The 17,822-nt window shown below is 30.2% G+C and overlaps 1 long non-coding RNA gene and 1 pseudogene across 1 annotated transcript; both read left to right on the forward strand.

Moving 5' to 3' along the window:
* Positions 1-4,895: 4,895 nt before the first annotated feature.
* LOC120125798 lies at positions 4,896-7,692 on the forward strand (annotated as a pseudogene).
* Positions 7,693-9,966: 2,274 nt separating this feature from the next.
* On the forward strand, positions 9,967-11,309 carry LOC120125756. The gene is made up of 3 exons (XR_005516396.1): positions 9,967-10,054; positions 10,154-10,255; positions 11,186-11,309. It is a non-coding gene; the product is annotated as an uncharacterized LOC120125756 (long non-coding RNA).
* Positions 11,310-17,822: the final 6,513 nt, after the last annotated feature.

Raw genomic sequence — 17,822 nt, forward strand, 5'->3', positions numbered from 1 at the left:
AAGAGGATCACCGTAACCTCTACAGTACCCGATACAAATATACGTTGGGTTATTCCAAAAAATTAAGAAATGAATAGTTTTGAGTTTTTCAAGGTTATAAATAATAGTTATAATTGCAGGATTAAGGACAAGACCTACACAAAATGAGACTTAAACTCAAATATAAAATCTCAAAAGTTTTTGAGATTTCAGCCTTGTTACGAAACTAAGGCTTGATTAATAGATTTAATTTTGAGTTTAATTCGACTAATTCATATATAATAAGATTTGTTTAAATAAGTAATTATGTTGAAGTTTGCTTACTATAATGGGCATATCACCAAATGTTTTATAACTTTTAATGCTGCCTTTTTCCCTTTGATGTACAAATAATTCCATTGATTTCTATATTTGTGATGGTAGATATCATTTATGCATGCGAGTTGGTTCAATCATAAAATTTTGGTCACTTTTGTTTAAGCCTAACACATATGGTTAGATGGATGATTGGGCAAGTAACCGGTGGTCTATCTAATTCAATAGGTATATAAATAGTTACGGACACAATAATTTATGTTAGGAGTACGAGCTTAAAAGATTATATTATAAATACAGAGGGTGCGAAATTATAAAATATCAAAGGTGCGAAATTACATAATCAATAAAAGTTACAAAAAAATACGTAAAATATAAGAGAAATTAAATTTTTTTAGAGAGTTTAACCGCACCTCCAAGACTCCCTCTATCTATCTATGTATATAGGTCTAACTAAGGATGGGCAAGCCCCGGTTGAAATGAGTCGTTTTTCAATTATCTCAATTTCAATTTAAATATTAATTTTTTATCTGATTTGATGTTTGATTATATTTCATTCATTTCAAATATATTTAGTTTAAATTAGGACTCAATCTACCACAATTTTTTTAAAAAAATGAAAAAAATAGGAAGATAAATCAAAATGATATAGAAAAAAAAATCATCTATTTAATATTAATGGTTGGTGACTTGATTAATAATAATTAAATAATTAAATGTATGATTAATAAAATTAAAAGATCATAACAGAAATCCTCTTCCCCTTTATTATGCCCCTCTTTGTGCCCCACTAATAATATTGTTACATGTATCATTTTTATTTTTCATGGTAAAACTCGTGTAATCTTTCAAAAAAGAATTACTTTCCATTTTTTTTTTTTGATAAGTTACTTTCCTAATTTACTTCATCTTCCGCCTTGGGTAATTTTATCCGAATATCACTCAAAAAATTAAAAAAATATTAGCGTCATTTCTTCAATATGTACTAGATTAGTACCTTTTTGAAATCAAGGTAAAAACACAAGTTTGTGTAAATACGCTTTGCGGACATGGTAAGGAGATGCGTTTTATGGGGAGCACCTTACGCTAAGGTGACAGACAACTGGGAAGCGCGTCCCATAGGTCGAGCCTTCCCTTAATTTAGCAGCACACATGTAAAGCATATTTAATAAACTACACTTTAAATAAAAAAATTAAAAAAATTAAAAAAATAAAACTATAATGACCAACAATGTAGTTTGATACATATTTGTTACATGAGTTAAAAAGTCTAATGATGTTAGTTTATATAGGTATAGTGGAATGTTTAGGCAATATTTGTTAACAATATGAGATAAAAACTAAAAGGAGCTCTTCTACCTTTTTCTCTTGTGATCTTTAATTTTTTATTTTTACTTAATTCATTAAAATATGAGTTAAAATATATATAAATGAAAATTAAATATTTTGATATTCTAAAATATTAAACAATTAGTCTTATAAATTATGAAGTAAATTTTGTATATTTAACTGTTATAATCTTTCATAGTTAATAAAAAGTTATTACAATATAATTATTTACTTTTTATGTTTTTAGGTATTAAGAATAATATTTTAAAATAAAAATTAAGTGATCTAATGAATTTAAGTTTTAACAAATTTATTTTTATTAATAGTTAATTTTCTTTATATTTATTGTGTCAATATAATAATGCATATCTTTATATAGGATTCAACTTAAATTTTAGTTATAATATTTTAATCTCAAACTGAATTTGATGATATTTTGTAAAAAAAAATATTATAAAATATATAATTATTTATTTAGATTTAATTTTAACTTAATTTTTTTTATCAAAATGTTTCTTAACAAAATTTAACTCATAATTAAAAAAATAAATTTTTAAATTTAAATTATGAGTTAAAATATATATGAATGAAAATTAAATATTTTGATATTCTAAAATTTTAAACAATTAGTCTTATAAATTATGAAGTGAACTTTGTATAAATATTTAACTGTTATGATCTTTCATAGTCAATAGTAAGTTGTTGCAATATAATTATTTACTTTTTATGTTTTTAGGTATTAAGAATAATATTTTAAAATAAAAAATAAGTGATCTAATGAATTTAAAATTTAACAAATTTATTTTATTAAAATTTGATTTTCTTTATATTTATTATGACAATATAATAATCCATATCTTTATATAGGATTCAACTTAAATTATAGATATAATTTTTTATCTCAAACTGAATTTGATGATATTTTGTAAAAAATTATCATAAAATATATAATTATTTATTTATTTATTTTTAATTTAAATTTAATTTTTCTCATATTAATAAAATTTAGCTCATAATTAGAAAATAATTTTTTAAATATTTTAACATATCAAAAATATTTTAACTCATAATTTAATGGATTAAGTAAAAAATAGAAAATTAAAGATTATATGTGAAAAAGATAAAAGAACTCATTTTAGCTTTCATCTCACATTGTTAACAAATATAATCAAAACACTCTATTATGTCTATATAAACTAACACCATTAAACTTTTGAACTCATGAAATAATATGTATCAAATTATATTGTTAGTTACTATAGTTTTATTTTTTTAAATTTTATTTAAAATGCATTTTTTAAAATTTATTTAAAGTGTCCTTTTTTAAATATGTTTTCCACTTATGTTGCTAAATCAACTTATGGTGCTTGGAAACTCGGAGGATGCACTTTCCAGTTGTCTGCAACCTTAGCATAAGGTGTTGTTCTCCTTAGGATGCGCCTCCTTGCCACATTTGCAAGGCGTGTTTCCCAAGCGCTCCATTTTACCTTGATTTTAAAAATGGTGCTAATTTGATACATATTGAACAAAGGGTACTAAAATGGTGTTTTTTTATTTTATGGGTGATATTTGGATAAAATTGTCTCGGCCTTGTCTGGAACGAAACCCATAGAAACAGTGTTCGATGAATGTGATATATCTTGCTTTCTTTGTTTATCTTCCTTTCATCCTATTCCATATCGTTTGTTAATTAGTTTACCATGTATGCAAATGCAGGCTCGCTCAGTTGTTTCAGTTTTCCCAAGCTCTATGAGCTTTAACACCGACTCTTCACGCAGGATGGTTGAGATCGCTGCAAGAGTGGTTGAGGAATTCAGGCAAGAATCTGATTATCAAGGGGATACTTGTGCCCATCTAAAACAGCTAATGTAACCTGAAGAGGAAGATGATGATTTTGAGTTTGCATTTGTGTCTCGAGATCCAAAGATGTCTCTGGTGTCAGCAGATGAGATCTTTTACAACAGAAAAATTAGGTGATCTTATCCAGGTTTTTTAAACCAGCTTGCTTAAGAACATTGATCAAATTCCTAATGCTAATGTACTCAATTTGAAACCATGATCTTGTCATTTAGCATTGAGAGAACTCATGAGTGAAGAACTCGAACCGAATTCATGTTCATCCTCGGAAGTTGGTGAACTCGACAGTGTAACGTGAGGAATTTACTGTGTCTGAACACCAAAGGTAGCAACATCAGCAAAGACTGACCCCAGAAGATGCTATAAGAGCGATTCAAGTGGGACGTTATCAAAGAGATGGAAGCTGAAAGACTTGCTTTATACAAGCAACAGTGATGGTAAAGATCTCGATCTTTTGCCTAACACACAGGTCTTGGTGAGAATATTTTATAATATTAATGCGCTGAGCAGGAGTTTGCATCCATTTTGAAGATGTTAATATTATTGTGTGAGGTGTGCTTATTTCTCCTTCTTTGTTTGTATTTTATAGTTTCATATTCATCGAAAACATTTTCTATGGGTTTTATTACAGACAAGGTGAATGTCCTTTTCATTAATGAAGCTGATCATGTTTCTCCTTGTGTCGGTTCTGTCTTTTTCATTACTAAAGAGTGAGTGCTGAAGCTCGTAGAGCTTGGGGAAACCGAAACAACTGAGCAAGCCTGCATTTGTATACATGGTTCACTAATTAACAAACGAGATGGAATGGCGGGAAAGCAAAGCAAACAAAGAAAGTAAGATATATCATATTCATTGAACACTGTTTCTACGAGTTTCGTCGCAGACAAGGTGGAAGATGAAGTAAATTAGGAAAGTAAAATAATAAAGTAAAATTGAAAGTAATTCTTTTTGAAAGATTACATGAGTTTTACTGTAAAAAAAGGACACGTGTAACAATATTTTTAATGGGACATAAAGAAGGGAACAATAAAGGGATTTTTTAAAATGAAAAGAGACGAATATTGAATGGTTATACAATTTACTTTTCTATTAATTTTAAATAATTATAAAATAATATTTATTTACATATTTATTTTAATTATATGATATTAAATGTTCTTACGATTATGATACTCAAATTTAATATTTTAAAGACTAACAATAATTCATTTATTATGAGGATAATTTAATTCGTGGTCATATAATTTATCTTAAATATTAGTATGATTAACTTGTTTAAACAAATAAGTAGGAATAAAAAATCTAATCTATTAAAAAATATTTTATAGTTTTCTTCTATGCAAACCATACATTTTGATTCTAGTGAGAGAAGATTCGACAATACACTACGCTCACACAACGCACTTGGGCAAGCAAAACCACCCATAGCCATGGCTACTTCAAGCTCTCTTCTAGAAGCTCCCACGTCCATCTTCTCTTCTTCCTCCATCAAATCTCCTCAGTCTCAGAAAACCATACCCTTTTCCCGTTAACATCAAGCGGCGCCGTCCTCAAAGGAAAAGAAACTTTGTGTTGAAATCTGCCGTTGAAGATGTCTCTGTTCTTGACTCCCCGCCGCCGCCTCCTCCTCCACCTGCAGATGCTAAATATCAACTCATTCCTTCCTTGAAGCTTAAATTATTGGTAATTTTTTTTACAGTTTTTCTGGGTTTTTGCTGGATTTTTCTCTTTCTTGCTCGATCGTGTGTTCTTTTTTTTCTTTTGCTTAGAGTTTTCCCCCATTTTCCCTTATCTTTGTTCAATTATGCTCCAAGATACATTACTTTATTGAATTTGTGAATTATTTAGTTTCAACTAGGTGGGAAAGCTTGGATATGTTTGGTGTTCATATGTGGCTTTGATTCATTGGAATTGGTATATGGGTAAATTACAAATTTGGTAACTGAATTTTACTCTTTTTCCTATTTCAATCAGTATACTTTAAATTTTTTCAATTTATTTACTGAACTTAATATATTGAATTTTTTAAAAGTGTGCTATATATGTGCAAATCGATATCATTTTATTGAAATTTTTGTCTTTTAAAATTACATCGTTTTTAACACCCTTAATAATTTAAAGGGGAGTGACCAAATAGAAGAGAAAGTAAAGTTTAGTGAAAAAAATCAATTTGTTAAGTTCAGTGAGAAAATTAAAAAAATTTAAAATTCAGTGAACAAAATAGGAGAGAGAGTAAAACTAAGTATTGAAATTTGTAATTTATCCTTATATATTAAGGCTTAAATCTTAATATTGATTTGGTATCGAATTTGTGATATAATGTCTCTGTTTCCCAAATTCAGAACACCTAAATCGAAGGATAATGTGAGATCAAATGAGCTTGAACTGGAGATGGATTTTATGTGAGGCTTCTAACTTATAAATTTATATTAGAAATTTAGCTGAGGCACAAAATTAGATTATCAACAGAAAATAATATATATATATATATATATATATATATATATATATATATATATATATTAAAACTATTTGAGAACTTGAAATTTCGAGAGGGTGTCATCATACCCTAACACTCCTTTTGGTCCATCCCGGCTTGAACCCACTTGTCATTATCTTATTGATTGTTAAAATGTCAGGTCATGACATGTTAATTTGTAAATTTTAGGTATCATATTAGGAAAATTATGAAATTCAGATACTATTAAAGAGATATATATAGGGACTGTATTAGGAAAAAATGTAAAATCTAGATATTAAATTGGATCAAAAACATATCCCTTGAGAAAAAAATTGGACAAATTTAGGTATCAAATTGTATATGAAGCAATAGATTTTTATATCTTGTATATTATGATACGAATAAGACAGGTCTATATTTGATGTACTCTCACGAAATTCTCATGTAATATTAGGGTAGACTATAGTGAATTCTTCTGTTTTGCCTTTGATTTTCTCATATAGGATTTTCCTCGTAAATATGTGTGTTCTTGTTTGCGATATTGTTTGTTTACTCCTCGTTATAACGTCGATTATCATAACAAATATTAAGGGGGAAAAAAAACTATGGGAGAATTGTTTCTATGTTATTTACAGAATGTTAACTTGTATGGAGGGTGGTTTGGAGTCAGGGTATTGTTTCTGGGCTGAATAGAGGTCTTTCTGCAAATGAAGATGACCTCCAAAAAGCTGATGCTGCTGCCAAGGAGCTTGAAACGGTTGCCGGACCGGTGGACTTAACGACCGATCTCGATAAGCTGCAAGGGAAATGGAAACTGATATACAGCAGTGCATTCTCGTCTCGGACACTCGGTGGAAGCAGGCCCGGACTTCCCACTGGAAGGTTGCTCCCCGTGACTCTTGGCCAGGTTTGCAGCATTCCTAATGTTATTATGATTGCTTTATTTGTGGACTCTATAACATCACAGTCCTCAAGCATTTTACCACAAAAATGCGAAAACTACGGTATAAATCGAAATTACTTGTGTCGTACACATATCCGCATTAGAGTTGAAAGATTTAAAGACTCTTGTTTCGTATTCAGGTGTTTCAGAGAATAGATGTAGTGAGCAAAGATTTCGATAATATAGCAGAAGTTGAATTGGGAGCTCCATGGCCTTTGCCTCCTCTTGAAGTGACTGCCACCTTAGCCCACAAATTCGAACTCCTAGGTTGGTACTTATCTTTACTTTGAGATTAATTGATTGAATGAAAAATCGGACCGGAATCTGGATCGATCGCCTGAATATGGGATCAGGAATCGGTAGCCTATCCAAATACCATTCAAAATGGTAAAGATGAACTGATGTAAAAACTTTCCTTTTTCATAGGAACTTCGACGATCAAGATAACATTTGAGAAAACATCTGTGAAAACAAAAGGGAACTTATCTCAGCTTCCGCCATTGGACGTACCGCGGATTCCAGATGCTTTGCGGCCTCCGTCTAATCCGGGAAGTGGTGAGTTCGATGTCACCTTTATCGATTCCGATACCCGCATCACCAGAGGAGATAGAGGCGAGCTCAGGGTTTTTGTCATCTCATAAAATAGTAAGCATATTATCTTCAAATCAAGGCCACCTTCTCTTGTGTATCCATGATGTCCCCTACGTCCGGCAAATTCGTGTATGCATGTCGGATTGTTTCTTCTTTAACAATCGTGTGAACTTAAACACCACACACATTGTTACTCCAATGGCATACTGTTAATTCAGGTGAGGCATATTAAATAAAATATATATGTAATAAAATTATAGGATTATAAGATTCAAATAAATCATATTCGTTACGATAAAATTAAGGGTAAAATATACATTTAGTACCTAAACTATTATATTTGTTTTGTTTTAACACCTAAATTTTATTTTATTTTTCAAAATCATACTTAATGTTTAGTTTAGTTTTAATTTTGATACCCCACCGTTAATAAATTAACATAACTGCTAGCATTTTATAGATAAATTACGTCATTCGTCATTCAACTATCTTCTCACTCTTATTTTGGTCCCTAAAGTTTAAAAAATTTCAATTTAACTACTCAACTTTTAAATTATTCTTATTTTAATCACTTTAATTCATTTTATTATTATTTTTTGCGACACAACATTTTTTATTATTATTTTATTAATATATAATTAAAAATAAAAGATAAAGCTTTGAAATTTAGAGTGATTAAATTAAGAGTAATTTGAAAGTTAAGTAATTAAATTAAAAAAAAATAAAAATTCAGTGACCAAAATAGGAGTGAGAAAATAATTGAGTAATGAATGATACAATCTATCCATAAAAAGGTGCAATCACTCGTTAAGTTTTTAGCGGCGATGTATTAAAACGAAATAAAAATTAAATATTAGGTATAATTTTGAAAAAACTTAAAGTTTAGGTACCAAATAGATTAAAATTGATAGTTTAAGTATTAAATACGTAATTTATCCAAAAATTAATTATATTATTATTCTTAAGTTGAATATTTTCTATTTTAATTTTAAATTCACCTTGACTCAACCTTATTTTTTTAAAAAGATTTCAATTGATTCAAATTAAGTTTAATATTTTTTTCAAAAAAAGCGATCGTCGAATTAAGTTTAAAAGTCCATTCCTAATTCAGATGCGACATATTAAATAAATATGTATTTATCTTAAAAACGTCAAAGTATATTTTTTTAATTATCATGCAATTAATATAAAAGTAAACAAATAATGTAATACAAGATCACATAAAATTATGTATTATTTTTACATAAAAATATTAGTTAAATAAAATAATTTAATTTGATATTAATATCTAAAATTATTTATTATTTGGGTAAAGTACACAAATGGTCCTTAGAGGGACTATTTGTGTAGTTTACCCTTATTATTTTATGTAAAAAGAGAGATTAATTAAATAAAATAACATAACATAATTAAATTCATATATATAACATAAAAATACAAAAAAATATATGATAAAATATTGAGGGAAAATGAGAGAAAAGAAACAGAAAAGTAAAAGAATAAATATTTGAAATTTGAAAATTATTATAAAAATTACATTATTGTTTTCAAAATTTATAATCTTTCTAAATATCATAACAATAAAAATATTAATTGAATTAAGTCTCTATAAATAAAAATATGAATAATTTTAATAAAAATATAAATTTTGATGTATTCGTATATTCAATTAATTTTTCAATATAAAACTGAGTTAATTGCATTCATATGTCTCCAAACTATAATTCTCATTTTAAATTGATCCTTAAACTTTTAAATATTATAATTTCATCCCCAAATTATGCCTCTCATTCTCAATTGATCCTTAAACTTTTGAACATTTTAATTAAATCCCTAAACTATGTCCTTCTTTCTAAATTAGTCCCCAAACTTTTGAATATTTCAATTTTATCCCTAAATTCATCCAAGTATGTAAATGGTTTTAACCATAATTTAACATAAATTTTATTTATTTTTTCAAACATATAATAATATAACTTGACCTGGTGATTTTATTAATAAGAGATGTGATCAGTATATACCTATAGTTTAGGATTTAATTGGAAGTTTAAAAAGTTTGGGGACCATTTTAGAATGAAGGTTATAATTTGGGGATAAAATTGAAATATTCAAAATTTTAAGGACTAATTTAAAATTATAGTCACAATTTAGGGATGCAATTGGAATGTTTTAAAGTTTAGGGTCTAATTTAAAATAAAAATCAAACTTTAAGGATATGTAATGCAATTAACTCTATAAAATTCATTTATATTTATTCTTAAAAGAGAAAAATGTTACCAACAATCAGTTTGTCTATTAGGATGAGAGGGTATTTAACAAGGTTAGGGATTCGAATCCCGATGTTTACGAATGGACCAAATTGAGTTAGGAGGGTCGCCTTTGTCTCTACAATACCCGATATGACAGATCTAGATTAATCGATCAATAAATCGGATATCAATTATTAAAAAAAAAAAGAAAAGGCCGAAATAGAAACCCATATCCACTAAATCTATCATCACCAAAGCAAAATAAAAACCCTAATTCCTACCTCTCCCCCTCTCTGTCAGCCGCGAACACTGTCGTAGAGAACGAAAATGGTGAGTTATTTTCTCTTTCAACTCTAACGGAGCGTACCTTTTGTATGCTTCACAATCATTTATTCTGAGTTTTAATATTTGCTTTTGAATTTTGTTTAGCCGTTCAAGAGGTACGTTGAGATCGGGAGAGTGGCTCTAGTTAACTACGGTAAAGACTACGGCAAGTTGGTTGTCATCGTTGATGTCGTTGACCAGAACAGAGTATGTTGTTTTCTTATTTTTTTTGCTTCCAGATTTAACCCGGTATTAGTTTTTATTTGTTCATTGGATTTATAGTGGCACAATAGCATTTGAGTTTATGTTTAAGGAGAGAAAATGAATATCAACGTGGCATGGTGTTTTAGGGTTTTTATGTTTCTTAGGGTATTTTTCATTAGTTTTGATTTGGTAAGAGGGTGAATAATCAACTTTTGGTGGAATTTTGTAGTTTTGTTTTTGGGTAAAGCACGCTAAGGTCCAATTGATTTTTTTGGCCATTAACTTTATGATTATTTTGTAATAGTTCAATAAAATTTAATGATCATTTTGTAGTTATTTGATAAATTTCATGACCATTTTGTATTTATTGAAACTTCAGTTACCAAATGATTATTTTAGCATAGTTCATTGACCTCTGGTGTAATTTACCCTTTATTTAAGTGTTGATTGAAATTTGGTTAATTGAGTTTAATCCAGCTTGAATTATTTTAAGGCAAACCAAAATGAACCTGCATGTTATTAAGTTATATGGTATTTCGCTGATTCTATTTGCTAGAGTTATTGTTCTAAACAAATGTTGCTCGGACTTGAGAGTGAGTGTTAGATATCGTGTTTGTCATGTTTTGATAGCGGGGAAATGATATGGCGGAAAAAAACACTGGTCCAACGTGTATGGATTTGACGTGGATGCTAGTTTATGTGTTCTAAGCTTTTGTTGATACGTGACTGTTGTTTTTGTCTCGCTAATTGTGGTATATATCAATGTTGTTAAACTTAGAATGGAGGATATAATGCGGCGTTTTAGAGGCCTTGTTGAATGATGAATCATGATTCATTAGTCTAGTTGAATTTTGGTAGGTCGATATTCATGTGCAGAAGAAATGGATGGGTATTGTCGTATTGACGTGTATCACTGTTATCTTGGTATGGTAGGCACTTGTTGATGCCCCGGATATGGTTCGAGGCCAAATGAACTTCAAGAGGCTTAAACTGACCTTTATCACAATTGACATTCCCCGTGTTCCGAAGAAGAAGACACTGATTGACATTCCCCGGATATGTTTTTTTACCTACGTTACGTTGCTTCTGAACATATAAAGTTTCATTACTAATTTGTTTTTATTTGACTGGAAGATGTGAAGAACAAGTGGGAGAATAGCTCACGGGGTAGAAAACTAATTGTCCAGAAGATAAGGGCATCTCTCAACGACTTCGATCGGTTCAAGCTAATGTTAGCTAAGATCAAGGTCAGTTCATTGTACTAGTATGTTTACAGGATTCGTGCGCAATCGTTCTTCTCGAAATCCAAAAGGTTTCCTTGAAACCTTGATCCTAGCTAACCGGATTCGGTATATTTTGCAGAGGGTCGGGGTCGTCAGACAAGAGCTCTCGAAGCTGAAAAAGGAGAATTCGTCTTGAAACCATACCGAATCATGGGGTTTTGCTAGTTTTGTCATGAACATTGTGCAAGTTCTTGTATTTTGGAATGGGTTTTTTTTTTAATTAAGATCAGTTGAGGGCACTTTATTTGCTGTATGACAGATTTTGTAATGAGTTCATTGCTAGAAATTGTTGGTCATTGTGGTGCCTTGCTTATCCAAAACTTTTGATACATTCTCACATTAGTTCCTTGGGTTTTATTTTCTTCACATTAGCCCTTGAATTTGGGTTTCGTTACGCAAGTTATTCCTTCTAATGTTTGATGGTTTATGTTTTTCTAGGGTAAACTATACATTTAGTACCTGAACTATCAACTTTGATCCATTTTAGTACCTGAACTATCAGTTTTGATCCATTTTAGTACCTAAATTTTCAATTTTTTAAAACCATACCTAAAGTTTAGTTTTTGTTTTATTTTTAGTACCAAAACTAAAGTGTTGAAAAAATTGAAAGTTTAGGTACCAAAACACGTTTAGTATTTAAACTATCCTTAAGTTTTGAAAAAAATAATATGAAAGTTTAGGTATTAAAACGGATTAAAATTGACAGTTTAAATATTAAACGTGTTAAGTTTTTAAAGTCGGGTATTAAAATGAAATAAAAACTAAATATTAGAATGATTTAAAAAAAATAAAAGTTTAGGTATTAAAAGTGATTAAAACTTATAGTTTAGGTATTAAACGTGTAATTTACCATTTTTTATTTACATTTCTCTTTCAATTTTGTTGTGTTTTACACATTGAAATTTAGTGTAAATTACACCATTAGTCATCAAGCTTAAAGTTATGTATTGATTTTTGCATTGAATTTTAAAATTGTCAACTCTTTTAGCCATGTTATTGACTAATTGTTGTCATTCATGACAATACTAGACTGATGCTAAAATATTTATATTTTTCAAATTGATTTTTTATGAAATTTAAAAATTAGAATTTTAAAGTTTAAAATTAGAGTACTAAAGTTTAATGTTAAAATTGATACATAATTTAAAATGTAGCTATTAATGATATAATTTATCTTAAAATATAACTAAAATAACTTGGAATAAGTTTCTAACTAATACATAAATACATCAAGTAAGCATGTCGCCGGCGTTCATCCTGAGTTAGGATCGAACTCTCCATGAGATTCATAGTTGCATTACTTATATCTTCCTTGTTTGTATACAACCGATTCGGAATTGTCTTTCATTCAAGGCATAACTTGTATCCATGCGTTCCATATTCACCTAGTGTTCACTCCTAGAAATATAGCTATCCCTATTTCCTCACGTCAATTCCACGAGCCTCTTATCTATTCTTATTCAATCATGGCAGAGGAGCAAGGCAAAATAGAAAAACTCACATTGGGTTTAGGGATAATCAAGCTCGATCTGATGACTTTCACCATGTAAATGTGACACTCTACCACTGAGTTATATCCATTCTTTGTCCTCATCAAGAAATAGAACTGACTAATCCTAAGTCAAATAATCGAGAAACTTAACAACACCACTATTCTTGAACACTTGGAGCCAGACTTTCCTTTCGCACTATTACAGATACGACAATAATGAAAAAAGTTAGATTCAATTGTCAACTACTCCAATAGAAAATAATCAATTAATTTCAACGACCCAATTCATATATTTAATTTACGATAATACTTAAAGTTAAACTTGATGTATAAGCTTTTTATAATATTGAATATATTCATATACAAGACATATTTAAATATCATATGGCATGCTAAATGTTGTGTTCTCTTTCATGCAGCTTGGCTTTGTTTACCGTTCATTGACTTGAATCAAGACAGGTAAAGCTAAAAGTAGGAACAAATATGGCTAATTAATTTCAAATAAATTGCTTACCTAGCTCACCACAACTCATAATTAATGCCTCTATGATCCATGCCGATCCATTTTCTTTTCATTTTTAGTCCTTATACCCCATTATTTTATTAAAATGTTGGTTTGTTTCCGTTCCTAATACGAATAAGATTTTCTTTATTATACATGGATAGTATTGTTGGAATTTTTAATTACGTGGTCGTTTGAAACTTCTAATAATTAAGTAGAGTTAATTGCATCATATGTCCCCAAACTATAATCCTCATTTTAAATTGACCCCTAAACTTTTGAATGTTTCAATTTCATCCTCAAACTATGACTCGCATTCTAAATTAGTCCTTAAACTTTTGAACATTCTAATTTCATCCCTAAACTACAACTCTCTTTCTAAATTAGTCCCCAAACTTTTGAATTTCCCAATTTCATCCCCAAATTCATCCAAATGTGTAATTAGTTTCAACCATAGTTTAACCTGAATTTTTTCCCACACATACAATAAGCCTAACGGTTTTATTAACGAGGGATGTGATTAGTATATACATATAGTTTGGGATAAAATTGGAATGTTGAAAAAGTTTAGGGACTAATTTAGAATAAAAGTCATAGTTTGAGGATGAAATTGAAATGCTCAAAATTTTGAGGATTATTTTACAATCATGATCATAGTTTATGGATGAAATTGAAATATTTAAAAGTCTAAGGATCAATTTAAAATGAGAGTCATATTTTAAGACATGATGTAATTAACTCAATTAAGTATTATAGTTTTGGTACGATATTGCCGTGGAAAGTCTTAGGTTTTATCTTCATATCATTAAGTCTAAAGAAGTACCTCAGTCGAGGAGAGTACAATACGAAACTCGTATAAGGTGTAGAATGTTTACTATAATTTATTTCTCGATATTATATTATCACACGATAGTCCGATTAAGAGTTTGACATTAATTCATTATAGTTGTCGTAACCGTCCTCGGATAGGCTCGGAATTGAGTTCCGACTTAATTTCGATGTGTTAGAGTCACCATCGATCATTTAAAATAAGGTTAACCGAACACTTTAACTTACCGTTTACCTGATCTATATTTTACCAGAAATTAATCGGATTCGGGAGTTGATTACAGCCAATGAAGGATTAACACTCTTGTACTGCCCTTTCGGCACCAATTCAATTTTTCAGTTGTCTTAATTACGAAAATTAAAAGTTAAATTAAAATTTAAAATTCGATCCGATTTACTTACCTTTGATCAATTAAAATTGTCCTAAAAAACAAATTAATGTTAAATAATAAGATAAAATAAAATAAAATAAGAAAACATAAAATTTTAAATTAAATTAAATTTAAAAAAATTTAAGAGGGATTAAATTGGAAAACATTAAAAATTGAAGGTCTAAGATGTTAATTGAAGGCTGCAAGGGGAAAATAAAAAGTTAGGGGGTCAATTCGTAAAATGTAAAAAATATAAACATGGATTAAATTGAATAAATTCAAAATTCAAGGGCAAATTTACAATAAGTGACCAAAATGAATTACACTTCAGAATCAGAGGGAGTGAGGAAATAATTAAACTATTTCGTAATTACACACAGACCCTCCCTATAAATAGCCCAAAAACCACAAAAAAGCATTCTAATCCATTTAACACAAAAAAAATATTTTCTCTCCAAAAAAGCTCTCAAACCCTATACTCCAAAATCCCAACCGGCCAACGGCAGACCAATAACCAGTCACGACAACGCCGCCCAGCCACTGCTCCGGCCAATAGAGGTGGTGACCAAAATCCAAACTTCACCAAAACGCTTCCCTCAACACCCTAAACCCAAATCCGAAACACTGAATCCTCTAAAAATTCTCAAATAACGTAGATCTAGGTTGAAAGTTGTGACTTTTACCTTTCCCGACGAACCTTTTCAACTTCCGTCAACCAAGGCCTTCTCGATTCCAAAGCTAAGTTTATATCACTCTCGGTTTTTTGTGATTTTTTGTTTGGTGAGTAATTCGAATAGCTAATGCTTGGTTTGATTTTTTGGTATTTCGATACTTCCTTTTTTGTCCCCATGTCTTTGTTCGATTAGCAGGTACATATAACCCCTCAGGAGTGTTCTTTTCCTCCTAATTCGGTGGTGGTTAGCCGAGACCTATGGGGTTGTTCTCCCCGTTGTCCGACATTCTCGGGTTTGAGAATATATTCCCCTCTAACTGAAAATCATATGAAATATGGGTTTGGTTTGTTTGCTCCGATTCTGTTGCGATTTGGGTATGATTCAGGAAATAGTAGCGTGCATTGTTCCCAACAAATTCTTGCCGTTGGATCAAGTGGCCAGATCCAACGACTCTTGTGCGGCTGCGTATGTGATGAAACGCTTAGGGCTTTAAAACCCTAATTATTATGCGATCTAAACTGTTGATCACTGCTCGATCTAACGATTGTATGCCATGTGGCACTGGGACTATATACTAAAACCCTAATAAACCTTTTGTCTTACTGGGCTTGCTCGATGGGCCTCCCACCGGGTCTGCTTGCTGGGTTAGGCTTGCAGGCTCGGTTGGGCTTCATTTTTGGACCTGGACTTTGAATCTTTGGACTCATTGGACTTGTTTAAAAAAATAAAATAATATAAATAATAATATAAATAATAATAATAATAATAAATAATAATAAAAATAATATATAATAAAATTTATATAATATTATATTTTTCAAAAATAATATGTTTTCAAAAATTATATATTATATATGTTTTCAAAAAAATCGTTTTAAAAACTATATATATGTTTTCAAAATATGTTTTCAAAACTATATTATATACGTTTTAAAAATTTGTTTTAAAACTATATATATTATACGTTTTCAAAAATGTGTTTTCAAAATTATATAATATATGTTTTCGAAAAGGTATTTTCAAAATCTTATTATATATTTTCAAAAATTGGTTTTTAAAAACTATATATTATATGCTTTCAAAAAACGTTTTCTAAAAACTATATATTATATGTTTTCAAAAATTATTTTCAAAAACTACATTATATTATTATATATATACTAAATAGACCCGAGACGAAAATGAGTGACTACAGCTGCCCCTCTTTGCCCATTATCGTGCAACGAAAATAGGTCAAAGACAAAAAGACACAAATTTTTGTTCGATGCACATGGACTTGAAAACAAGTGTGTTCATGTGAGGGTTGTCGATCTCTGAGTTTAAAATCTGACTTCATGTTACAGTCGAATCTTTTATCGACTATCCTCTACTGTGGAGTTGAGATTCAACTTAAAAAAATAGAAGACGACTCCCTGTTGTTGAGTTATATTATGGGTGACCCATTCGTCGTAAAGTTGAGTCGATCTTGAGATATCTTTGAACACGATATCCTTCGTCATGAAGTTGAAATCATGGTTGACCCCTTCGTCATGAAGTTGAGTCAGTCGAGCGTGATATCCTTCGCTGTGAAGTTGAAATCTAGGTCGATGCCTGAAGTAGGCAGTAAATCCTTGTCATCTTCTAGCCCAATACCCTTCGCTGTGAAGTTGGAATTTGACTAGATGACCTTAGTTAAGATAGTTCCTCGTTGTTGTAGATAACTCATTCACTATGAAGTTAAGTTGATCTATTGGGCACGATATCCTTCGTTGTGAAGTTGAAATCGTGGGTGACTCATTCGTCGTGAAGTTGAGTCCAATCTTGGATGTTTCGAGCATGATATCATTCGCTGTGAAGTTGAATTCTCGTTCAAAAACTGAACTGAAAAGTGGCTTCTTGTTTTCAAATCGTAGTCAACCTTGGTCTTCTTCTTGGCTTACAGACCTCGGTTTGAAATTCAACCAAAAACTAGTTCATCGCTGCTACTATACGGTTGATACACCATCGAATTGAATGGATTCGAACTCGAAAATATTTGTTGACATACAACTTTTCTTGACTTAAGCTATGTTGTAAATTAGACTGGGAGATAGTTTCTTGTTGCTAAATCGCAACCAACCTAGGTCTTCTTTTTGGCTTAAAGACCTCTATTTAAAATTCGACCGAAAAGTAGTTAATCGCTGCTACTATGCGGTTGATACGCCCTTGAGCTGAATAGAATCAAATTCGAAAGTTTTCGTTGACAGATATCCATTCTTGCCTTGAGCTATGCTGTAAATGGTTCCTCTAAATGAAAGATGACACCCCTTCGCGGGTCTAAGCCGATAATAATTCTTTAGATGACTCCCCTTCAAGAGAAATTCAGGTGAGATGATTCTTCTTCAGGGTTTAATTTGACCTTGATTCTTCAGATGACTTCACTTAGCGGGAAAGCCAAGTGG

Source organism: Hibiscus syriacus, unplaced genomic scaffold (assembly GCF_006381635.1).
Source record: "Hibiscus syriacus cultivar Baekdansim isolate YM2019G1 unplaced genomic scaffold, ASM638163v2 tig00110443_pilon, whole genome shotgun sequence".
In the NCBI taxonomy this organism is placed as follows: Eukaryota; Viridiplantae; Streptophyta; class Magnoliopsida; order Malvales; family Malvaceae; genus Hibiscus; species Hibiscus syriacus.